This window comes from Lemur catta, chromosome 1 (genome assembly GCF_020740605.2).
Source record: "Lemur catta isolate mLemCat1 chromosome 1, mLemCat1.pri, whole genome shotgun sequence".
NCBI classification, from domain to species: domain Eukaryota; kingdom Metazoa; phylum Chordata; class Mammalia; order Primates; family Lemuridae; genus Lemur; species Lemur catta.
Genome location: NC_059128.1, coordinates 198,890,156 through 198,917,320, shown reverse-complemented (window position 1 = coordinate 198,917,320; position 27,165 = coordinate 198,890,156). Strand labels below are relative to the sequence as shown.

Genomic DNA, 27,165 nt, shown 5'->3' with positions numbered 1-27,165 from the left:
AGAGATTTCCAAAGAAATATGGAGTTTCAGGAGGGAGATGATGTTATGGCCTCTCCTAGCCCGCACAACTCCCCTGGAGAACACAACTGCTTAGCTACAAAACCCTGACTCCACAACTGACTGGCTTTTAACGTAAAGCAAGTCACTTATCCTCTCAGTGCCTCAGTTTCTTCATTTGCAAACTGGAGATGATAAAGTACTTACTTCATGAAGCTGTGAAGAATAAATGAAGAAAAGCCCTTTGAACAATATCTAGCACATAGTAAGCGCTCAATCTGGGTTTAGTATTATTATTAAGTTTCTCTACCAAAACATTTTTATTCTTGCTACAAATGAGTGTTCCTCAAAAAATATTCCGGCCCAAATACTCGGTCAGCAGTTCAGCAGGAGAGAGCTACGTATTAACTCAAGTAAAACACCTCAGGAAACAGAGGGGTGAGTACTGAGAGTATGGGAGCCGTGCTCCGGAAAGTCAATGACTATTCTTATTTCCTTCTTTTGGGTGCTTCCTTATTCACTCAGCACATAGAAGGTGAACCCACAATCCCTCTAGAGGAACCCAGAATTGGAGTCCAGTAGGGGAAGAGATAGATAACTAATGGCAATAGTGTAAAAGACAAAATAGAAGCACCTGAAAAGAAACATGCGGCTACAGAATGGGTTCCACCAGGATAAGCCTGAGAGTTAGGAAACGTAGTAGATTAAAACCTAGGCAGTAACCCTGTGACTGAGGCAGGGAGGCACCCCAGGCAATAGGGAGGCCACCTGGGGCACAGAGGGAGTGGAAGAAGATGCCCTGAACATTCTCTGCTCTCAGAAGCCACAAGTATTCTACCATCAATCCCAGAGGAAGTGTCTTCAGAACAAACAGGAGGGGGAAACCCTTACGATGTATTTAGTACGTCATGAGGGTTAAGTAGTAGAGAAAATAAGCATTTCCCCTCGGCCTATGAAGGAGCCTATTTGGTAGTACCAAAACTCCCTAAGAAGATACAAATTTCTAAAGATTCAGAATATGCCTGTTAAGTTATTTTTTTCAAGGGTGATGACATTTCACTCCACTGATCCAGGTGCAAAGACTATACCAAAACCCAATAGAGACTTCGTTTCATATGGGAAACTCAATGTAACTACAGCTCTGACTCATAATGGTTACCTTTTTTTTAACATATAAAGCACTAAGAAAATGTACGTTTTATGATCTTTTATGAACTAATAGCATTATTATTTCATTCATAAGTATAATAAAGTAACAACAAAAAAAGCAGAATCCCACTCTGGTGCCTTTGTGAATGGAGGAAAGCCTCATAGATCAGATTTACAGTGAGCCAGACAAACACACCTCCATACCGCTTTCATCCTTTTCATCAAAAAGGTAGTAAGACTTCAAAAAGCACATCAATCAGAAAAGACTGTTCATGCAGCTTAAGATGCAATACTAAAGGATATCATGAACTAATTACAGTGCCAGGTAATATATATACAGAAAAATGCTATTACTGCCTGAATAATATCTAAACAGTGGAGATTTAAAAGACCACAAAATTAAGACAACAAACGCCTAGAGGAGGATTCTGATAGCTCATGGAAGACTGGGTGAGGGTAGGATACTGTAGACCAAGTCTTAGGCCCTAACAGGGAAAAAGCTCCAAATTAGAAACCACTTCACCTAAAGCAGGGCCTCGGGAAGAGCTATAATCTGAGAAATGGGTGAGCTGGTACCAGTCCCGTAAGGGAATACTGTATGTTTGCTACTGAACAACAGTAACAAAAATCTTTAAACTTTTCAATAAAAGTGATTCAAAAGAGCTCCCTATGTCAAACACCTGTATAACCAAGTAAAAGTATAATAATACAAATTATGGATTTTTAAAATTATATTTTCAATGTATATACCAAAATCTCAAAACAGATAAAAATTCCTTTCTTAAGTATGTAACTTAATGTCACATGTATAGCATTTTCTTCGAAAACACAAAACTTTGTTAATGTTCTTCTAACTCCCCAAGTTACTAAATAACCACAAGGTACCCAAAAGCTGTCTGGGAGCAGCAGCATGTAGGTTCAGGTCTTAATCTGAGCCTTGTGACCAAGCTTTACTAAAAGGCTCAACTCAAACAAGCCTTGAGTTTCCCAGAGGAAAATGAGCTTTATTTCCTGAACCCTGCAGTCACCTCTATCCTGAAAGGGCAAGAAACTTGTAATAAATTTCTCCAAAACTGTATGTGAACAGGCTGCAAAAGGGAGTTACCTAGTTATTACTTTGGGCAGATATTACCTCCCTGAGTCTCAGTTTTCTCACTGGGAAAACAGGAATCACATCATTCCCCTTCCAAGGTTGATATAAAGGTACATGAGGTCATGTGTGGAACTTAAAAGACGCTCTAATGCCCAGAATGGCAAAACCTGGTAATTGCTGGTTAGCATCACTACCTCCTCACTCATCTCCCCAAGCCCACCTTGCAGCCATACTGGACACCCAAACTTCATCATTACCCTAGCAACCACAGAATCATGGGGAAATAGGAGAAGAGATGAAGTCTGGAAAGCCACTGAATAACAGCTGTGGGCTAACAGCCAGTTTGGTTATCAAATAAGCACATGAACCCAAATGAAGCTTCTGACCCCCACTTCCAAATCAGCTAGAATGGTCTGGGTCTATCTCTACATTCCAAGTCTTCATGTCTCCCTTGTAAATACTAAATATCCGGGGTAGTGAGGTTGACAAAGCAATGATATTAACCACATATCATATCTCTACATCACTATCACTGGGAACAACAGTATTCCAAATATTAGATTCCATAACTCTTAAAGCAACATTTTCCTCCCCTCACTCTGAGGGGGGAAAAAAAAAGAAAGAAAGAAAAAAAGAAAAGAAAAACTTTGCAGAGGGATAAAGCGAGAAGCCAATGTTCTAATATAAACATGACAAGCCCAATTCTATCACTACAATGTACTTTCTGACTTCAGTACAAAAATCTTTTCTGACCATCTGGAGCTACTCCAGGCATGAGGCCAAAACTTTGAAATTCCTTTTCAAAGTAAATGACACATCAGTAACTGCCACGTTGCTAATGCACAGCCAAAGGGAGCACCTCTTATCCCATTCAGTGCTCCCTGGAGTTTTACACGTGTAGTAAAGACAAAATGCTTCCAAATAAATCTGCCCACTTTCCAATATTCCAAACTGAACAGCAATTAGGTCACTTCTGAACAAAGTGGCATTTTTTTCAGGTGTGATCTTATTACCCTACTTCACAGGCAGAAAATAAGTCCTTCAAGTTTCACTAAAAACAGCCACCTCTAGACTGGAATGAAGCCTACACATGTCCATTACTGTTTCAGTTCTCCAGAAATGGCACATGGGAGTCCACCAGAAATTTTAAAAGTCTGTCCCCTGCAGTGACTGAGATGCCAATAAGGTTGCAATACATGCAGGGTCACATATACACAGGGCAAGAGGGGTGAACTAGAGACCAATAGTGACCCATAAAGTTGGTGGAGACTTCTCTTTAAACCCCAAAGACCAGCAGGATCACTCTTCATTCATCCAAAACATCAAATGGAGAGCCTACTGTGTGCCAGGTACTAAAGCGATGGTGAATAAAATCAAAGCTCTCAACATCTTTGCCAAAAATATAAACTTGAAATTTCCAAAACCAAGCCAATGATAATAAAAGCCACTTGAAAGCTCAAAGGCTTAAATTTGATAATATTTCCCTAGAGTATACTGAGTAAAAAGATGTCAACCAGCCATGGCTATGGACTTCCTACAAAAAATAAAAAATTGTTGTTTTTTTTTTTGGAGACAGAGTCTCGCTCTGTTGCCCTGGTTAGAATGAAGTGGCATCATCAGAGCTCACTGCAACCTCAAACTCCTGGGCTCAAGTGATCCTCCTGCCTCAGCCTCCCAAGTAGCTGAACTACAGGCACATGCCACCATGCCCAGTATATCTTATCTTTTTAAGTAAAACACTGTAAATCTGAACAATCTGAAAATTCATCTGGTAGCAGATTGTTTCTTAAAAATATAAGTTACAATGAGTTTTTTGGAGGAATAGAAGATGAGTAAATATTAGCTAAATAACCACTGATTACAAAATTAAACTGCAGACAGATTACAAATAAAAATATAAAATAGGTGATTATGGGGCTGTCTTAGTCTACTCGGGATGCTTTGACAAAACACTTTAGACTGGGCAACTTATAAAAAACAGAAATTTATTTCTTACAGTTCTAGGGGCTGGGAAGTCCAAGATCAAGGCACCAGCAGATTAGGTATCTGGTGTGGACTTGTTTCCTAGTTCATAAACAATGCCTTCTTGCTACGTCCTCACATGGTAGAAGGGGCAAACAGGTTCCCTTAGGCTTCTTTTATAAGGGCACTAATTCCATTCATAAGGGCTCTATCCTCATGAACTAATCGCCTCCTAAAGCACCTACCTCTTTTTTTTTTTTTTTTTTTGAAACAGAGTCTCACTTTGTTGCCCGGGCTAGAGTGAGTGCCGTGGCATCAGCCTAGCTCACAGCAACCTCAGACTCCTGGGCTTAAGCGATCCTACTGCCTCAGCCTCCCGAGTAGCTGGGACTACAGGCATGAGCCACCATGCCCAGCTAATTTTTTTGTATATATATTTTTAGTTGGCCAGATAATTTCTTTCTATTTTTAGTAGAGACGGGGTCTCACTCTTGCTCAGGCTGGTCTCGAACTCCTGACCTCGAGCGATCCACCCGCCTCGGCCTCCCAGAGCTAGGATTACAGGCGTGAGCCACCGCGCCCGGCCGCACCTACCTCTTAATACCACCACCTTGGGGTTAAGATTTCAATATATGAATTGAGGAGGGGAGACAAATATGCAGACCATAGCAGGGCCTCACCCTTCTGATGAAAAACTATCCTTGAGGATAAATTCACAAATTCAGAGTAAGAGAGCTGGAAAAGGCATTACAGATCATCCCACCCTATTTTATCCAGCTTCTTAGAGAAGCTATTTATTTTTTCAGGTTGCCTTCAAAGCATCATGTAATCATTACTAAAATAATGGTATATCTGAATGTCCTGAGCCAATTCCAAATGGAACCCTGGTGTCCTACCCTGAGAAAAGGAAAAGGGAAGAGATCAGTGATCTCATCAGGCATCACTGAGAATTCGAACCCTGGTAAGACAAAGTGCAGAAAACTTAGAGTAGATTCCTACTCTAAGGAATGAATAGGAAGGATTCTTTGTCTTTAGTCTTTGGAACTAGACAAAGAGAAGTAAATGCTGACAGAATTACCTTTCCCAAAGAGTTTAACAGGCACAAACAGAAATACCAAGGCAAATATTACCAGCAAAGAAAACTGCAGAGAGGAGCACAGGTAGGAGGAGAGGGCACCAATAATGCAAGAATCTGAACAGAAGGTCCTATAAAAGAAAAAGCAGGGACTTTCTGAAGACATTTTTGGGTGGAGGATGATGATGTAAATGGCAAATAGACTGTAAGAAAAAACAAAGAATGCTATGTTATTTTAAGGAACTGTAGGACATTTGAAGAAAAATGGAGAAAACACACAAAAAGCGAGAGTTGCTTCAAAAGTATGTAACAAGAAAAAAATGCATTTAACAAGGAAGATAGGGAACCAAAGATACAAGAACACAAAGGACAACAATGGATCATTCAAAACAGAAATGTTAATAATCTATTTGAGTTAAATGTGATTTTGTAGCATTAGCTCATATAGCAATTTCACTTCTAAGGAGTCACCAAAAGTTACTGCTTTAAAGAGACACTATTTTCTGATTCTGCTTACATTCACTTACCTCTCCATTCTTTCTCCTCTCACTTTGACTTCTATTTAGTTATGCACTTACTTAAGATTATACTTTTTCTCAGTGATATGTGGGCTTCAGGAAATAACAGAAGTCAAAACGAGAGGAGAATGTATAAATGAATAGATGGATTGACAGATGAATCAGAATTAGGCAGAGTCAGAAAAGTACTTAGAAATATTAAATATAAAATCAACTCTGCCCAAATTGCAAAACGTCAATCTTAATACTTAAAGAATCACCAAACAGTAATAAAGAGAAAATCCCACATTCAAGAAGGAGAAAAGTAGCAGCCACTGGGGAATTAGGGACAGGTAACAGGCATGGGTGAAAAGAAAGGAGGCAACTTGCCAACCCTAGAAAAGGAAAAGAATAAATTTACACACAGCCTGCAGGGGAGAGTGGAAGAGAGGGAATGGGGTCTGACCACCTCACGGTATTGCAGGCAGTGATCAGCTTCAGGACATCTCCTTACTGCATATGTTAAAAACTATTAAGAAGGAAGTAAAACTGCACAAACTTAACCTCAGCACTAGCCTTATTATCTCATGCAATCACTTTTCTCAGTATCCCTGAACAGGCAGACATTCTAATAAATAAGTTATGGTTTTCAGTAAGTGTTCCCTAGTAACCTGGTTCATTCATCATGTATTAGTTTGTGGAACTGAAAGGTTAATGCTAGAAAGATCAGAGATCTCTTTCGTTCCCTGCCCTGACTTAGTTAAGATATAACCATTTCCTGTCCACTGAACAAAACAATTAATGGACTGGGTATAGTTTCTAAGATGATTTAAGGGAAGAAACCAACATGGCCATGTCTCACTGCAGTTCACTTTAAAGAAACAAAAGAGACAAGAAGGTACAGAATATCACTATTTTGTTGAATAACGGTCATTCTTTCTTTACATACCTTTCTTCACCCACAAATTGTAAATGACACACTGGGAAAGGAATGTGCTTCAAAATGGCTCTAAAACAAGAGATCTATCACGAATACCTTCAACTCACTATTAAGAAGTAATGTGTAGTCTAGGCCATTTTGGAAGGAAAAAATTAAAAGTGATATGGTGCTGTGAGTTTAGAAGCATCCAGCATTCAGAAAAGAATGGAATCTACAGAAGTAGTATCAACGAGAAAAGAAATAAGAATAAGAGAAAGAAAAAAGAAATGTAGCCCGAGATCTCAATGACTTTCCAGGGCTGGTTCCAAGAGCTAAGGAGGTCCAGGAACACTCACTGCCTTCATTTTCCTCCAACAAATCAAACCTTTTTGCTTAGGCTAGTTTGTGTGGGTTTCTGTTACTGCAATACAATAATCCTTGACTGAACACTAAAAATCTATCCACACATATTCTGAAGAATCTCATTTACTTCTTTTAATAGAAAATTTCATATACTTCCAAGAATTCAAATTAGAACATGGCTTTAAAATTGAAATCAAACATATCAAGTTCTCTCCTGGTTCAAACACAGCATCTCAGTGTCAAAACAACATGCCTTGCTCCATCATTAAGTCATTAATGCAATAAACACTGATTGAGCACTTACTGTTTGCCAGATACTGTATTTAAGAGAATAGGAAAGACACAGTCCCTGCCCTCAAGCAATTTATATTTTGGTAGGAATTTCAAACAAAGAAGAATTAGAAGTCTCCCTGCTCCTTCCCTTGTATACCTTTACAGTTACTCACAAACACCACTTCTGATAGAACTGAAGACTTTATAAGCTTCAAGTACTAGTTCACACAACTCATCAGTTCCTACAATCTTCCACCTCTTCTAAACAGGAAATGAAAGTGCAAAGTGGGCCACTAGGGTTTCTCTCACCACAGTGGGTGGTCAACTTCACGCCTGGGGAACACAGAGAAAAGCCTGAGCATTGCTCCAACTCTTAAATACATCTTACTGTCCGTCTGGCCTGCCACCACCACCACCTTCACCTGAAGGCTGTCCAAAACTATGAACACACCTGTACCACCCACCACCTCAGAGCAATACCACTGACATCTAAAAATATAATCTATAATTTTAAATTAAAATCCACCATCTTTCATTACTTGTACTTATTCAGAGGTTCACTAAAAGACTGAGTCACGAGAATCCTAAAAGAGTGTATTAAAGAATTATCAACCAGCCCTACTTACTATAGGGTTCTCTCTTCATGGTAGAAACACATTCTGCAAAAAACAGGTATTTAATAATCACCAGTCAATAGAGGTCAAGGCTTCTTACAGTTAATAGGAACTGACTACCTGGCTAAATGTTCACATTCCTGAAAATCCAAATATGTATCCCTTAAAGCTGATGGATGACAGATTTAGATAGAAAGATGCTGAATTGGTTTGAAACATTTAAAAATTAAGGTTCTCAGAAACCAAATCATTCAAAAGGACAGCACTAGGAATAAGTGATACATGCTCTCTATTTACCTAAAAGTTTTAATTCACTGGACTATAGATAAACATCCTTATACACAATCATCCGGTCAGCATCCTGGAAAAAATATCATTACGCCAAAGGTTAAGCAAGTTTATATAGGCTATCGGGTGTAAATGTTTTCAATGATTACTTTTCCATGACATAACGAATTGCCTTATTGACTTAGAAAAATAAACAGTAATGCCAAACTTAACCAAACCAGATATATTTCAAATAAACAGGTCAGATAATCTATAACAGAGTCCATCTGGTAAGTTAATAATCCATATAACCACTTTCAAACTTAAATCCCCAATCAAGAAAATAATTTTTCAGATCAAAACTTTTGACTCACAAATGCTCTCTGTATATCAAGAGAAAGTTTTCAAACCCCTTTAACTCTGTTTTTATATAATAAGCTTCAAATTCCCCATGCATGGAGTCCAACTAGTGCCAGGAGTCCTAAGGAGAACTAATCTCAGAGATACCCAAAAAACTACTGTAGGGGTCCATGGACCCTGGGACTCTCCCTATGGAAAGGCCACAAGAAGGCCCCTTTGTTGTGAATAAAATATAAATTTGGAAAAGGTTAAAAAAAATGCCCCCTCAAATATGTATTACATCATGTGCTATCAGCAAAATGTATTTTACAGAACAACACACACATAAGCTATAATACTAATAATAGAGTTATTATAAAGGTCAAGAATTCCATGCTGTATTGCTTCTTTTTATTTTTTTTGAGACAGAGTCTCACTCTATTGCCCAGGCTAGAGTACCATGGCATCAGCCTAGCTCACAGCAACCTCAAACTCCTGGGCTCAAGCAGTCCTACTGCCTCAGCCTCCCAAGTAGCTGGGACTACAGGCATGCACCACCATGCCTGGCTAATTTTTTCTATATATTTTTAGTTGTCCAGCTAATTTCTTTCTATTTTTTTTTTTAGTAGAGACAGAGTCTCGCTCTTGCTCAGGCTGGTCTCAAACTCCTGAGCTCAAATGATCCTTCCGCCTCGGCCTCCAAAGTGCTAGGATTACAGGCATGAGCCACCGCACCTGGCCTGTGCTGCTTCTTTTAAGCACTTACAATGACCAAAAAAATGAGGAAAATAAAACATTATGGAAAACATTGGTTTTGATGACATCCAGAAGCAAAATGTCACCACTGTAGGCAAATTGCTAATGGTTTTAGGAATTAAGACAAAGAGAAACGAAAATGTTTATAGAACTCTTTTGGTTCACTGCTGGTTCACTGCTGTCTCCTTATGAAGATGGTATAAACTACTCATTTTTCCAATATATCATTTTGGGAAGCAACAAAAAAGCTCTACGTGTACAGTCAATGCAAAATGAATATATGGCCTGAAGTTATGGTGCCAACATTAAAGGGTCGGCTCAATATGAACTACAGATTCAATAAGATGGGATGATTTATTTTGCCTCCTCTGGACACAAAAACTGAAACATCTGCTTCTTCTAACACTAACTACTCCTATGATTTTAAGCAAGTCTTTTCAACTAAAGATCCTCCTCTCATTATGCATTTCATGGAAAATCTGATAGATACTGAGTGTCTTTGAATGAATTATATACCCATTGAGCATCTGTAACAGAGCATCCCAATAAATCAAATAACATATCAAAATATCAATAAAGATCTTTTGGCTTATAAAAAAAGTAAACATACAAGAATGACATCAACTCACTAAAAAAAAATTTATTTTAAAGATCTAATTCTTAAAGGACATAAAAGAAGTAGCAGCAATCAAGTCAGCCCTAAGCTTAGGAAATGTAATCCTGAAAGGCAGTATGATTACAATGTCCAAGGACAGGTTCACATATTTTTTTTCTCTGTAACATTGATAATTTTTTCTTCTTATTATTGAAACCACAAAGTAATTGATTACCCTAATGAATATACAGATTTTCTTCAACATGAATGTTGCTTTTGAAAAGCAAACTAATCCTCTGAGAGAAAGCTCTGACAAAGCCTTCCTTCAAGCAAGTTTCCAGCAGCCAGGGGCATATGTGAGCAACTGGGCAGTTTGCAAACATGTGGTAAAAAGTCCAGAATTTAGCCAGTTCTGACAATATTTTAAAAGGTTTTCTACAAACCTAATTTGCACATAAGTCCATTCATGATTTCAGTATGAATAAGGCCCAAATGTCCTGATAATCAAGATTAAGAATCTCGAGTTTTTAAAACTTATTCTTCTTATTCCAGCCCAAGAATCAACTTCTATGTGTCACTGCATGGTATTTTTTCTCCCTGAAAATGAGAAAATTAAATTTTCTTCATTTCCAGCCAGGGGCCACTCAAACAAATCTAATGGGTGTAGACAGCATTTCCTGCCTACTGCAAGGAAATAATGGGATTGCCATTATTAACATGGCCCAAGGCATGCACTGAGGTGGGGCACTGAAGAAATTGACCTTTAATTTTCATCAGTTAGCCTGCACTGACTGCCTGGTTTTACAAAAAGAAAAGTGGGTGCTATTTTTTCTCCAGCATTAAGGTCTAACACTGGCTCATTCACTCTCATGGAGCAAGACAGGCTCCAATTCCTATTATCCTTTCCATTCAACTGTGTTTATGTCTAGAAAAAACCTGCCAGTAAACAACCAGCTGAAACTCAGTTTTGTTTTTCTTCTCTTTACTTTTTTGGAGATAGGCTTCCAATTTACAAGGAGTTGGTGAGGTTCAGGCACTTCTAAAAGCAGAGAAAACTACTCTAGTCATTGACACCTCCACCAAACGTCCTATCATTTTAAAGAAACACACATCCAACAATGAGCAGCAAACGTAGCTAAGATTTCTAGAAATACTTCAAGGTCTTACCCTGCCACGCACTGTTTCCAGCAGTGGCACCTTTACGCTATTACCGAGATGAAGAACACTGAGGTGGTGACCCAGAGATGAAAGGCAGATCTTGGGAGCCCCATGGTTTCACCCACTAATGTCAAGGCCTGATTTCTCTTAAAAACAGAACAACATCCACAAAAAGGGAGAAGGAATGGGAGGGAGTGACTCTCCTTTATTACAACTGTCCTTTGATCCTAGACTTAGGAGAGGAAACAGAGCTGTCATATATCTACTTAAAAAGGGACAACCTCTCTTTAAGGGGCCAGGGAGGAAGAAAAATATTGGTTGAAGTAGCACTTGTAGTAACTAAATACTGCTTGGCATTCAGATGTGCTCTTTTCCCCCAAGTGCTTTTTATATATATTATTTCATTTCATACCCACACTACCTTACTAAGATAAACAGCTCAAGCATGACATTAGGGATGAGCTGGAGAGCTGTCATTTGAACAAGGACATTCAAGGAGTCAATGGTAAGGCCAAGACAAAACTGATGGCTAGTATTCACATATACTTTTAAAGTAACTGAGAAATTTTTTTAAATAATTATCATCCAATTAAGAAATACACCAAACAATTAAATCTGTCTGTAGTCACAGAGTAAAGCAATAAAATAATAAAATAGCAGCTATCATTCACTAAGCTCTTGTTCAAAGCACTATGCTGAGCCAAACAGTCCTAACAAGACATTGAGAGATTGAGCAATTTAACCAGAGTTAGCAATTTGCACAATAGTCTCAAACTCAGATCTATTTCCACAGCACTTGAGCTCAACCATCCCACTATAAATGATGATTTAAGGATTTACCTTCTGGAGAAAAATATTAATTCCAAGTGAGTAGTTTCCCATGCCCCCCAAATACGAAAACTGTATGTAATAATCTATTATTTCTAGATAAGGACTAAAGAATATCCAAGAAGAACTATCTCTCTAAAGGGATGTTTCCTTTTAATCTAACATATCTTACAATTCAACTTTCTAGAAAATCATTCTGCACTTTTTCATTAAAAATATTAAGAAAGATATTTCTTGGATAAAACTGAAATTTATTGAAGATATACAAATACACCAATCTGTGTTAAAAATATACTTTTAAAAAAGGGTTCTTCATTAATCTGCCAAGCAAGACATCTGACAGCAGGCTACAATTGTCCCTCTATTGAACTCACCAATGACTCAGTGGAAAGTAGAATTCGGAAAACTTGCCATCCCACATGAAACACAATCGGAACAAACTCTCTCACCTTCGTTGGTGCTACACCCTTCCCAAGCCCTCTCCTACCCCCTCCACTCACTCCTATACTGCCCCCTGCTCCTCACAAAGGCAGGAAGAAAAACTTGCAACTAGAAAGTTAATGGCAAACATTCAGGCCCCAACATTATACTAAATGAGATGAAGCTAAAATAATCCATTAGAATAATTTATTTCAACCCTCTATTCTTTCTCTTTTTAGCCAACTAGTGTGCCCTGATAGGTCTGAACAAACTCTTGAGAACATTGAACTAATTTAAGAGGACTAGAAAGTGAAACATAAATAAGAAGTGACATTGTTTCCATGTTTAAACTAAGCATAACAAGCAAATGGTAAAAGCTAAAAAGCTACGCTTGAAAATTATTCAGATTGCCACAGGTGTCAGTAAGATCTAGTTAAAGCTACAGGACAGTAATCACATAGCAAGATTAAAATATGTCCACAATCAAATAAAACTGAAAATAATTATGTTTCTTCATTACTAAAGAAATTTTATGATAAACTAAGATAGCTATTGCCAAATAAAACATGAAATAAAATACAAGCTTTAAAAATTGTTATCCATTTCTTCTCCCCCATCTCTCTTTTAAAAAAAGACATTTTTAGATACAAACTTATTTCCTTTCTAAGAGACTCAAAGCTACTGATTTTATAATAATTTCCTTGAAAAAAAGTGTTAATACACAGGCAACTTTTGGTATCCCTTAACCAAAATTGATTAAATAAATCTCCACCTTTAGGTGATGGTGGTGAAAATGTGTAAGGTTAGAGAGAAGAGAGCCCTTCTGGTGCTGACGCACGACCAACAATCCCTGAAAGCTGGGCTCAGGCAAAGGCTTGCCCGGCCCTCAACTGCAGAGGGGGGGGCACGTGGCAGCCCAGCACTGAGGACCACTTCTCAGGGGATGCTACCCGTCCATGGGTGTTTTACCATTTACAGCCTCCCTCCTGAGGCAAAAGAGAAATAAGAGAAGTTGGTTCTAACAGTCCTCACCATTCTGTGGAAATACAATCTCCAGAGAAGCACACAGCTCCTTCTGGACCACAAGGAGTATTTCTGTGAAGAAGCCAGAAACTGTTTTTAGGCAATTCAGCTTTAGGGGCTGCATCTTCACTTAGTCTCTTTGTCCACACCACTCCACACAAACACAAGGAAAGAAAGCAAGTCAGGCCCTACTTCAGAGCCTTGTCCTTAACTCACCTTCAGTGAACTCACTTTCTAAAGATGGAGTAAAGAGCTAAATGATTTCTAACAAAGGAAGCATTTAGGGTTGCCAGCTACCCAGGTTTAGCCTGGGCCGTCTGGGAAAGCACAGGCCTCCTCTGAATCCTGAGGTTACCTTTAATTAACCACAGGAGCTGCTTTCTGAGTTCTCAGAGACGAGACACGCTCTAGTCAGCTCTGTGCTCATCCCATCCCGTAGTTGCCTTTGGTACAATTCAAACCACCACAGACTATTAACTTTAAAAGAAGAGAAAGAGTTAGTTATTAGAAATAGGAGGATTTGCTTTTCCAGGTGCAATTATAGGTGCAACATCTTACTCTTATTAACTTAAATGAAAGGCACTGAGGATGAACAAAACTGTATTACCACTAAGTGAAAAGACTTTCTTTCATAGTTTTTAAAATGTCTAAATAATACCATTTCTTAACCATCTGCTTCAGATTTTTCCCATTCACTATACTCAGTTTCCTTATACACTACTGTCTATGATGTATATTTTTATTCTCTGGTTTCTCTCATTTTACTCATTCTAAGCTTGCTATTGCTATTATAAATGACAATCCATGAAAATCTCCCTCTTGGAAAATGCCCAGAATATTATTGTTTAAAAAATAAATTTTAGGGCCAGGCGCAGTGGTTCACGCCTGTAATCCTAACACTCTGGGAAGCCGAGGTGGGTGGATCGCTCAAGGTCAGGAGTTCGAGACCAGCCTGAGCAAGAGCAAGACCCCGTCTCTACTAAAAATAGAAAGAAATTATCTGGCCAACTAAAAATATATATAGAAAAAATTAGCTGGGCATGGTGGCGCATGCCTGTAGTCCCAGCTACTCGGGAGGCTGAGGCAGGAGGATCGCTTAAGCCCAGGAGTTTGAGGTTGCTGTGAGCTAGGCTGACACCACAGCACTCACTCTAGCCCAGGCAACAGAGCGAAACTCTGTCTCAAAAAATAAATAAATAAATAAATATTAGGGTTTTGGGCAATAGACAGGTTGAGCACACATAAGCAACTTATACCTAGTCTTATGCTTAGTATCAGTATTTAGCTACCGTGGCACACAAATAGATACTATACCAAGTCTGGGGATACAAATAAGATAAATAATATGAACTACTGAGAAGCAGTGTGATACAGCTGAAAAAAGTTCTGGAATCAGTTTAGGTGACCGTAAGGTTTTTTAATGTTTTTGAGCACATCTTCTAATCTTTGAAACATCTATGGGCACTTGGTATGTACCAGCTTCTGCTGTGGACACTGGAAATTACCTGCAAAAAACCAGAAAAAATATCTACCTTCCAGAGTTATTTTAATGAGTATACATATATGGAATATACTATGGATGGAACATATATTTACATGGAAGTGCCTGGCAAGTGGTAGGTGCTGGAAAGTTGCTGGTCACTATCACCATAATTTACATCTATTTGTGGTCAGAGTGTTTGAAAGCACAGTGCACAAGTGTCCTCATTTCTTTATAAAACTGCCAATAACTGGCTATTGTTTTACCCCAAAGAATATGATGATAAAAACCTTCATTCCGTTCTGCCCTACCTCCTAACAAGAGCCCTCTGATCTCCTAAGCACTCTTCTCATCTCACTTTTTTCCAGCCATTAGATCAAAACCCTTAAAGGGATGGACTACCCAGAGGGCTAACTCAAGTCTGAGTTCTCCACACGTGGCTGATCACATCATTCACCTGAAACACTTGATAAAATAAAGATTCCCAGTTCCCATCACAGACCTACTGAATAAGAGCCCCATGAGCCACCCCAAATATATAGCCCTATAATGCCCCAGGAGAGTCTTCTCTTAGACCCTCTCTGCAAGCTGAGGTCATTCTCCCCGAGTTCTGCGGCATTGCTCTTTCCCCCTTTCTGCAACACTCTGGCCAGTAGTCTAGCAGGATCAGGTCTCTCACTTGGGCCTCCAACATCTCAGCTAGGCACATGTGGGGGTTTGAGGGGTATCTGTCCCTTAATCTCTCCTTTCTGGAATTTCACTACAAAAGGATCATTTAACAGTACCACACATCTCTGAAAAGTGACCTTATTTAAAAACTAATTCTCTTCATTTATAATCAGAACTGGTTCCAATAAATAAGAAAAATGTACATAATTGAGGGCCATATTTTTAGGTAACAGAAATAGAAGCTACTTGTTCAAATTTTCTATATAAATTGGCAATCTAATTGAGACATAAAAAAAGCCCACATATTCTCTGGAGAATTTTCATTTCTTTAAAATAGCAATAAATAAAAAGCTAGGTTTGTGCTGAAGCTGACTCATGCCTTTGTTTTCATTTGTTTAATTAAATATTTATTAGTTCCCTATCAGAAAAATACTCCAGAAAACCATGAGAAAACAGAAATGTCTATAGTACAGTCCATGCTTGGATGAGGTTAACATGGTAGAAAACACACTGAGTGCCTGAGGACAGGTACTAAGTTTAACACATTAACTGCCATATATGTTGTATTTAACTCATTCTAGTTTTGAGCCCAGGGACTCATAAAGTATGTGTAACTCACACATCTCTTTACCTTGGGAGTCCCTTGAACTATTTTTCAAGTCACATATAACTCACTCAGAGAAAACAATACAAAATAACAAACTTTTCATTAAATTAGAAAGGATCATTTTAGTTTCGAAGTTTTTATTCTATTTTTGTAATAAAACACCCATGGCCCCAAGAAAAAAAATTTTTTTTCTAGTGTGGCAGTCAGTGGGTTAAATGGCACATTCAACCTGGGAATCCAGCTATCCAATGAACATTTACTATGTACCCACCATGAAAGACCCTAAGTTAAATCAGTAATCATCCCTACACTCAAGTAAGGGAGACAAGGAGACTATCAGACAATGATGAAAGGACAAATGTTCTGAGAAGTGCAGATAAAGTGCTAGAAGAAATTTAAGAAAATGATGATAAATTATCTAAAATAATGATTCTGGAATATAATGAGGATATGCAAAGAAGAAAAGGAGATTATTTTCTTTTCAGTAGGCCAAAATCAATAAAGAGCACTCTAAACACAATGTAATAATTCTTCTTATCTCTCCTAGATAAGAAGAGACCATGACTCTCAGTACCTTTTGATATCAGTTGGTAATGACGTTACCTCCAGAGAAATCAGTAAGCCACAAAAATGACAGCCAAGTTATGAAAGTTCAGTTAGTACAGTTATATCAAACCATTTATATACACAGCTGTGTGCATACACACATACTATATACATAGAGTATATATACTATGTATACACACACACACTATATACATAGAGTATATATACTATGTATACACGCACACACTATATACATAGAGTATATATACTATGTATACACACACACTATATACATAGAGTATATATACTATGTATACACGCACACACAATATAAACAGAAAATATACCCATAGAGATAGTACACACACACACACACATTACTATCACACCCCTGCAACTTCACACTGTTTTCCAAGAGTTCTAGAATGAATGACAAATACTTTATGGTAGAACATGGTATGTAACTTTCCCTATAATTTATTCATATATTGCCTTTAAATCTTTCAATTACTTTTATCTGATTTTTTCAGTATTCCTAATATGTACTTTACATGTGATGTTTAGCTTTCTATTTCATCACTTAATGAAAATCTCACCCCATTTTTTGATAAGTGATTCAACTAAATTCAACATCAAATACTTTAGAAGAAAAAAAATGCAGAGAACAGCAACTGCTATATAATTATTAGATACTAGAAACAAATTCAGATGAATAAAAAAGAAACATTATGTGTTTTCACTCTATCCCCTTTATAATCTGGTTTCATACAGTCTAAGAAACTGAAGAATTTTAGCACCTAATAGTATTTCCAACATGAGTACTAACTCATCTGACTTAGACCATTTCTCCTAAGTGGAAATCAAAGTTTTTCCTCAAGTACTAAAGATGACAAAAGTGAATAAAATGTTTAAAAGTTAGAAAATGTGACATCTAATTGTACATCTACTCCCCGATTTCTAGATGATTCACTGTGATTCAAGAAAGATTACTTTGTGTGCTTATATGATTAATAAACTACCTGCTTCATCTAAATATTAAACTGCTTGTTTTCCCTCCAGAGATCTACTACTTTTAAACATTTTCCTCTTAAATTCAAGTCTGTTAATAAAATAAGGAAATTCTCTGATCTCCAAAAAATGGCCTAGGGGAATCTCCCTTTATACTGCAATAGAAGGATGAGAAAAAAAATAACTGTATCTATACACCTGCCTGGAGTGGATCAAAGGAGGACAAACAGGCAAATGGAGATTGTGTGGAATAAATCTTCAATGGTTTTTTTTTGCATTTTTTCATTGTCATAAAATAGACATAACAAAAAATGTACATTTTAACCATTTTATGCATACAATTTAGAGGCATTACATACATTCATAATGTTGTACAACCATCAGCGCTATTCATTTCCACAACTTTTTCATCATCCCAACCAGAAACTACTCTGTACCCATTAAACACTATCTCCCCATTCTCCCTTCCCCCAGCCCTGGTAATCTCTATTCTACTTTGTCTCTATAAATTTACATATTCTAGGTCCCTCATACAAGTGGAAATATACAATACTTATCCTTTTGTGTCCGGCTTATTTCACAAAGCATAATGTTTTCAAGGTTCACCCATGTTGTATCATGTATTGGAATTTTATTCCTTTTTATGGTTGAAAAATATTCCATCGTACATATACACCATATTTATCCATTCATCTGTTGATAGACACGGGTTGTTTCCAACTTTTAGCTTTTGTTAATAATGCTGCTATAAACACTGGTATACTCAAAACTATCTGTTTGAGCCTGCTTTGGGGGTATATATATGTAGGAATGGAATTGCTGGATCATATGATAATTCTATGTTTAAATTTTTGATGAACTGCAAAACTTTTCTATTGCAGCTATACTATTTTACATTCCCAACAGCAACACACAAAGGTTCCAATTCAATATATTTTTAAGTATTCCGATTTACCAACTCAGAATAATATTTACCCCTGTTACTCTTAATCGGAATTATTTTTCCTGATAAGAAAAACCATGATTTAAAAAACCAGAACAGCATTATCTAAAGATTTTTATTATTTTCCTCTTAACTGATTTAAACAATAGAAGATAAAGAATGAGTTTTCAAAAAACTTTAAAATATAAGAGAAAATGGAGCATAGTACCCTAAAAATATGTTAAGTATCCTCTAAGTACAACTTGTACTATAAAAACTGGTCAAATCTGACCCCTAAGTAGTCACACACTAGAAAACCTCGTATCTGTGTAACTAGATAGAAAATGTAAAATATCCTGAGTTTTTTTTCAATTTTCCTCTTATTACTAGGAAATTCATACAGTACCTGGAACTAAGCTGCCCAGGAGAGACTTGCTTTAGCTAAAGTAGAGGGGGATGTGTAATTAGCTTATCTAAATACTAATCTCAGGACTTCCCACAACTCTGCCCAAAGGCAGAGGCAGGAAGAGATAGGCAGCTAAAAGCAATAATGATGTTCTTAAACCTTTAACACCTGCTCTTACCAATCTTCCACCAAATGCTTACAGGTGACAAAAGAAATTAAAAAGTAGCAACATGAATGTCAACAGAAAAACTCCAAAACAAAAGCATAGTTGGCATCTACTGGTGGTGTGGAGTGGAACAGGGTGAGGGAGGTGGATACTGTGCTTATTGTTGTAATTTATTTTGCAAGTCAATAATAACAATTCTAACTGTTGCTGGTAAACTATTCCTAGTTCACATGATGGCACTCAGTAAATCAACATTTCACGGCAATTCATAAAAAGGACCAACTTTACAGGGGGCTCCCATATCTATCTCTCTCTATGAAAAGCCCAGAAGCAGAACCAGCGTCAACGCGTTCTGCATTTTTACATTGCTTTTAAGTAAACTGATTTTCCAAAGGTGCTTAAAAGTGGTTTGTTCTTTTAATTGGGTAAATATTCCTCTTATGATCTATTCAAACTTCTGATGTTTACTGTAAAACCTTTCATATAGAATAGGAAGCCAAACTTTGTCCTAGCCTTGCCTGGATCATTTCAAATTCTTAATTAGTTACATCCAGAACAATGGAGTTATTTGTAATAGAGACCCCTCTTTCACAGGCTGCAGAGAATCTTTAGACCCTTAAGAATAAAGTAAATCATTTTATCTCCTGGGATTTGGGAATCTTCAATTATTTCTAAAACATTCTACATTTGTTCATGTATAAAGACCACTTTCTACACAAGTATTTCAACAGAAAGGTTTTCACAATTGTTAGTATTATATCAATCTAGTTTAGGTCAATTTTTCTGACTGGTTGCCTTTAGAAGAATCTTTATTACTTCTTCCAGGGTCAAAGCAAGTATGTATCCTTAAATTCTAATATAATTTGGAAGCCTTAAAGTCTAATATAAATTTAGTTTTTAAATACAGCCTAAAGGTGTTCCAATTTTAATATTCCTCAAATTTCAGAAGGCAACAAAGAATTGAAGTTGCCACCACCATCCTGCCCTAGGAGTTTGGTAGTAGACACTGTTCTCCACACAATACTCCAAACATATTAGCAAAATATCCCTGTATGTGAATAGAAAAATGCCTTACCTTCGCCAAAAAAAAGTCAGCACACAGTAGAATATTCTGTTAACAAAGAACCTAGTCCAGTTCTCAATAAACGCATTCTAAGTCAATAAACAAGTGAATGAAATAAAATTACATTTTAAGCTCAAATATAAACATTTAAAGCAAGACATTTTAAACACTGATACTTACTAGAACCTCAAATTACCCTAACACCATCTCACTAAAATCTTCCCCCACCTCCAATTATTTAAAACTGACAAGGAGTTTTAATGGTATTATAAAAACAAAATATATTAGGAGCCAATGCCTGAACCCACAGTGGGTATTGGCAAGGACATCAGAAATTCCGATCCAGCACTTACAGAATACACTAAACTTACATATCTCAAATGGGGACAAAAAAAGGGAGAGATTCAAGGATTGGTCCATTTTCAAATTGAGAAACATCCCCACCTGTAAATGGCTGATCACTATAGTCTACCTTATCTGATTTATACTCGGTGGTTTTAAAAACATCCCTGACCCCAATCCCCTACCCAACATACCTTCAATCTCTATGGACTGATCCTTGACATTAAACCTGCACCATAAACAACTCTCCTCCAGGTAAAGCCCATGATTAGGGAGTGGACTTGTATTGGCTGTTCCTTACAAAGTGCTCAAATACCTCCCTGGTAGTCTAGCGGTTGGGTGAAAAAAAAAAACTGCTCAAGTACCAACAAGTCATCCTCCCACGTGGGCCTATGCTTGACTTCTACAAAGACCTGCCTCTGTCTAGCCACAGTAAGTCAAGCATGCTCTGTCTCTTTAAAACATGTAATGCCATACTGTATATTCTGAGGCAAAAAATAAATATATGTTTATGAATATCTTACTGTATTCAAAGACACTTAGTACTAAAGAACAAAGCTTCTCCTCAACCACCTAAGTGCATTCTCAATAGCTGTAAGAGTGAGAATTAAGGTTTACTTGAAAATAATGTCTTACCACACAAAAATCTCACTTAACGGATTAACCTCATTAACGTGAAGAAAAGGCAATTGTGATTTCTAAAATAGACACCCAGGTAGGTTACAAAGATTATCCTACACTGAAAATATGATTCTTTCCATTCTCGGTGTAATTGTTGAAAGCTCAAATAATAGGCTTACTAAAATAACATACAAGGACTAAAGCCTTACGCCTCTATCATTTAGTATTGGAAGTTCCTCTAAGAGACTACACTTTTTCCCCTTCATGGCAAGAATGACCCAGAATCAAGCCAGACTGGCCTGTCCACTTCAGCAATGCTAGGCTAGCTATAGACTAACTTCCTAAAAACATGGATATGGGACAACTTATGTATAGTACAACTTTTGAGAAGTCATGAATCAACTATTCCATTAGGAGTGAGGAGAAAATGAAACACAGCAATCTAAAGCTTAAAGCATTTTTACTGATCAGAAAGAGCAAAATAAATTTTTGAAACTGTCCAAGCACAATTTAGAGGTCTTTGAAAACATGCAATGTAGCTATCACAGGACCAGCTCAGTTTTAAACTTTGGAATATAATGAACTATCAAGTTTGTATAAGGCTTTGCTAAACACTTTTCAATACACTGACTCATTAATCCCTTCTGACAACCATTTGAAAAGGTATGGGTTATGTTTTCTCTCTATATTAAAATGAGGAAACCCAGACTAAGACTCAAAGGCTTATCTCAGCTAGAAAGTAAAGTCACTCCTTGACAGACAAAATATTGATTTCAAACTGATGATCAGATGTGGCCCTCAATCTCCGCCTATCACTTCAACATCTTTTTTATCTTTTAAGATTATACTAAATTTCTCATTTGTGTTAAGCACTCTGATGTCCTACAAACCAAACCACATATCATGGGTTAAATCATGTTTCCTATATTTGTCACACTCACTAGGACACTATAATCCTATTTATAACATGGTTCTTATCCTGATTCCTTGAAAATAGTACAGTGCTCCCAATGGTCAGGAATGGGTACGAACAGGATGTTTCAGTTCTCTGAACAGTCTCATTAACTGATGCCTGACCTGTAGTTGAATTAACAATTTTCAAAGAGCTGGAGGCAATGCAATTCGTATAACACTAAAATAACACAGAACAATTTAAAACTGATTTACTGATATAGATCCTTCAGGATCACATAACACTCTACAGTCAAGATTATGAACTACAATTATCCCTGGATAGACTACAACTATGGAAGGTACAGCAGATTCAGATATATTTATACTGAACCTGGAAGCTGCCTCTTAAAAATCTAATAAAAAGAGATTACTCTACCCTATCTTTTCCTGACAGTAGCATGCCAAAAAAAAAAAAAAAGGTATTGGGTTATTAGATATTTGTGGGTAGAACCCAATCCAGATTTAAAAATTCTTACTTTAACATAAGTTGGAATTTTCATCACTTCACACAAAATCAGAAAGTTGCTGAAATTCCTTTCAGCAAATGAAACTCTAAAATGCAATGGATTTACATTAAATTCACTAATCAGAAAATTATTTGACTATTTGACATCAAAAGGATGTCTTTCTGTTTGTTTTAATCTTACATATGTTCTTCCCAATTTATGGATGAACCCAGAGTATTTAATATTTTAAGTTTATACTTTGATACTAAAACAATGATTTTAATTGTCCAGAATAATTCTGCAGCTACATAAGGAAAAGTGAATGATGGTTTACCTGCCTCTTATGAAGTCATTTGGAAACAACTGCCCAATGAACAGGTAAACATGGATATGTGGGGGTCATATTTTTTTCAACTCTCTATTAGTAACTTTTCATATTGCCTCCTAACTATTTATACTCCTTTATCATACTAAAATAACCAACAAGCTCTGACAACTTCTTCAGCAGTTCCTATATGCAATTATTTCAACCAAAAAGAAAATGTCAATTAAAGTTTTTCCAGTTTTAACTATGACATGTTAAGCATTTTTTAGAAACCAAATAATGTGCTTATTTTATCCACTCTGTGGGAAAGCAAAGTTGAGCTGTAGCTTACTTAGCCTTTAAGTTCCATTTAAGAGCTGAAGGTAACTTCTGATAGTGTGGAAGAAAGAAAATTGAACCAGGAGACCTGAAAAGTAATATGACCCAGTTAAATGTGAATAGATTTGGGAGTCAGAAAACTCTACATTTCGCTTTCCCATGTGGTAACAACTATCTACAAGTGGCAATTTAAGTTTAAAATAATTAAAAGTAATTAAAACTTAAAATGTAGTTCCTCAGTCCGCTAGCCACATTTCAGCCCGCTAGGTTATATGCCTTGCGGCTGCTATGTTGGACAGCACAGATAGCACCATTTCCATCACTGAGGAAAAGTCTACTGGACAGCACTGTTGGTGGCTATGTGATCTTTCGTAAGTTACTTAATTTCTATGAAATCTCAATGCCCTTGTTTGTGAAGTGTGCATAACACCACCTAAATTGAAAGACTTATTAGAATTTTAATGAGATAATATATTAAAAGTACAGGAAATGGTGCTTATTACACATCAGATATCCAAGAATAGCTATTAATACAAACCTATACTGAACTTTGGTCTATAATGTTGACCTTCAACTTCCCCTTCCTGGGCCTCATTTTCCTAAACTGAAAAGTTCCGTTAGTTTTTCTGGGTAACTTCTAAGGACCCTATCAAATGCTACCATGTAAAATGAAATGTTGATCAAAAAGGGCACAAACTCTACCGAGGCTCCTAGAGCTTCTAAACAGATCCCAAGCATTCTTCCAGAAACCCCAGAAGACTGGCTCTCCAATATAGCCCATAGTCTGATGTGAGCTATTTATAAAGTCTGTCTTAAAAGATTACCGGAATATCTTTCTGAAACTGTATATTCTGTAATTAGAAGCTACAACCCCCTATTCCATGATGAGATCAGTTTTACATTTCTTTTAAATGAATTTTATGTTTACAGATGAATTTTTTCTCTTAAAACCATTTAAACCAAAACACTTTAAAAGCACATGTGAGTTTAAAAACAATTTTGTAATGATTTTTTTTTTTAACCAGCTATGCCTCATTCTTAGCCAGCCTATGGGTGCCGCTCTGGTATCTAAACAAAGTGAGAATTGTACCCTCATGGGTAAGGTCCCTTGCAAGGCCAGAAACATGCCCAGAGACTTTACCCTCATTAACAGCTGCTCCCAGGGAGCCAGGAAATTTACTGATCCAGTAAATTTCAGAGAGTCAGCCTCCAATGAGGGGGAACCAAGGGCCCCCCCACAAAAGGCACAAAACCAGGGCTATGGGCTGCAATCCGCTCTGGGGCGTTTCCCAGGGCCCCAGGGTCACAGTTTTAACCTGGGGGTGGAAGAGCAATCCAGCAGCAGAAATCATTACAGAGCGGAGCAATTTTGCCCAAGGCCTGAAGCCTCAAAAGTGTTATTCCAGAGCAGATTCCTTTTCTTCCGGGTCTGTCTGCTCCTTCTGACTCTTTGCCCACAACCACCGTGCCTCCCCTTTCCCAATGCCCCACCTCTTGCCACATTTATAAAGAAAAAAAAAAAAGGAAAAAAATAGTAGCATATTCCCTCTCCCTTAGCTTTCCCTAGCAAGGCCTGGAAACTGGAGTAAATTCAAATCAAATTAGTTGCACATTAAAAAATAAACAGACAAGCAATCATGGGTGCCCACCCAACAAAAGACCTCACCCGTTCCAAAATATGATTAAGCCTGGGAGGGAAGAGGGGGAAGGGAATAGAAACCAGCAAGGATGCAGAGATAAACGTGTGGATGTTTGGCCCCAGCGTTGGCCCATTGCGGCCAAATTCGAAATTTTGTTTAAAGAAAATGCTGAGCTGAGAAGAAAAGAAAATTAAAAAGTTGGAACTTTCAAGGAAGTCTGCAAACTGCACTGTCTGGATAAAGTGCCATTGCTTCCCTTCGTCTGGGATGGCAGGGTGGGAGCGGAGGTTCGAAAAGCTCCAACTCCAACCACGCACTCCTGGAAGCCTCCCCGCCAAGGGCGCCGCCGGCGGCCCAGCCCGGTCTCCCGGGACGCCGGGCCGGGGTCCTCGGCCTCCCACGGATTGCCGGGGCCCGGACCTTTGCGAAAGTTCGCGGGCACATCCCGAGGCCCCACTTTCCGCCCCGAGTGACAGGCCCTTCCCACGCCGGCCAGCCCCCGCCTCGCCGCGGGCACCAGACGGTCCGCGCCGCCCGGCCCGCCCGCCAGGACCCTCCCGGCCCCTTCCGGGCGCGGATTCCGCCCGCCCGCCCCTCCCCCGGCCCGGGCGCCCCTCGGGGTGACCGACTGACCGGAGCTCCACTGGCCCACACACCGGGTCGCCCGCTCCTTCCCGCCGCGCCCCGCTCCCCCACCCGAGCTTCCAGCCGCTGGGCTCGCCAAGTCCGGCCGCGGCTGCCGGTTACCGCCCCCAGCCCGGGGGGAGCCCGGGGGGCAGGACGGGGAGGGAGGACGTGGCGCGCACGGAGGTGGCCAGCGGCGAGGCGGGGAGTGTCCCGGAGAGGCCCAGCCGGGGGCTGTGGGCCAGGCCGGCGCGGGCTCGGGACCCTCCCCGCGAGCATCCCCGGGTTCGAGGCCCCCAGCCCGCCCCCGGCTGGGCGGAGGGGCGGCCCCAACTTCCAGCCCCACTTAGCACGCCCGCCCTCCTCCCTCCACCATATGGAAATCTACAGCCTCGGAAAGTGACACGTCGAAGATTCCTCGGCCTGGCCGCCCGCCCTCCCCCTCCCGGGCAGCGTTCCTGCCGCGGAGATTCCGGGAGGGGGAGCGGATTCCTCGGACAAAATCTGCTGGCAAGGCTGGGGAGGGGAGGGGGGCCGGGAGACACTGCCCAGATTTTTTTTTTTTTCCAAGAGGAATCTACCCGTTTCTTTCCCTCCTCCAAACCCTGGCGAGCAGGGGTAAACAGGCGGGGGACCCGAGCCTAGCGAGGCAGGGGCCGCCCCCTCCGAGTCCCATGTTCCCGGGGTGCCCAAGCGGGCGCGGGGCGCCCCAGCACTCTGGCGCCAAGTTTTCGCCGGGAAGCCCAGAGCGCTCCTGGGACGGGGACGCACTTTGGCAGACTCGGCGTCAGGCCGGGGCTTTCCAGTGAACCGGCCCCGGCGGTCGAGCGCGGGGTCCCAGTCCCCTCCAGCCCCCGGCTCCCGCACGCCTTACCTTCCTGGGGCTGAAACGCGGGGCTCTGGGCGCGCCACACACCGGGTCGCCCACGCCTGCCCAGCGGCAGCCCGGTGGATCCCCGCCGCCCCCTTCGCCGCTCCCGCCGCCGCCGCCGCCGCTCCCGCCGCCGCTCTCCTCCTCCAGCCGCCGCCGCCGCCGCTCAAATAACTACCAGGAGGGTTTGATGGGGGATTCCGCCATGTCAATGATGTCGAGACCACATGGGGTTTTGGGACCCGCCCACTGCCGTAAACCGCCGAGTATACCCGCCGCCAGAACCCAGGACTCGCAGGAGCCGTGGGGGCCTGGCGTGCCCCCAGCCCTGCCTGGCTAAGCAGAAGCTCCTTTTGGCTCCGCCAGACTAGAGAAGTCTGAGGCTCAGGGGATCTAGCAACTCCTCAATGGCGAGGGTTGCATGTTCCAGATCGCCAAAACACCAATATAAAGGCAGAGTTTACTGAATAATAATTAAAGCTATGACTCTGACATTTCTTCATTTACACATATATTTCCCTTTTCTTGTTGTTACTCCCACAGCAACTTTGTGAGCTATTTTATCACTCCGTTCTCTATTTCCCACAGCATTTCGTTCATACAGCGAACATAGCATGAGCAAATTTTATCATGCCCGTTAAAACATTTATTTCTCTTTTCAAGATTCAGTATGTGTTCTCAAGGGCAGAGACCAATCCCTACTCTTATCTGTCAAACATAGCACAATGCAAGGACCGCAACAGGACTCATTAGATAACTGTTGAGTTTATACTAATTAAACCAAAGGTAATGTATTCCTGTTGTACAGGCTCAAAGAGATTAACAGATT

At 39.5% G+C, this 27,165-nt stretch overlaps 1 protein-coding gene across 6 annotated transcripts in view; it reads right to left on the bottom strand.

Moving 5' to 3' along the window:
* Window positions 1-26,549, bottom strand: part of FNDC3B (fibronectin type III domain containing 3B) — a 322,862-nt gene extending 296,313 nt beyond the window's left edge. For 2 of the 6 annotated variants that reach the window (XM_045539671.1, XM_045539674.1), the window contains exon 1: window positions 25,475-25,560. The gene's annotated coding sequence lies outside the window, so the exon portion shown is untranslated. Of the gene's footprint in view, window positions 1-23,214; window positions 23,593-23,739; window positions 23,759-25,474; window positions 25,561-26,339 lie in introns of those variants that run through there. The other 4 variants (XM_045539670.1, XM_045539669.1, XM_045539672.1 and 1 more) reach the window with 4 other exon arrangements.
* Between the last annotated feature and the right edge of the window lie 616 nt (window positions 26,550-27,165).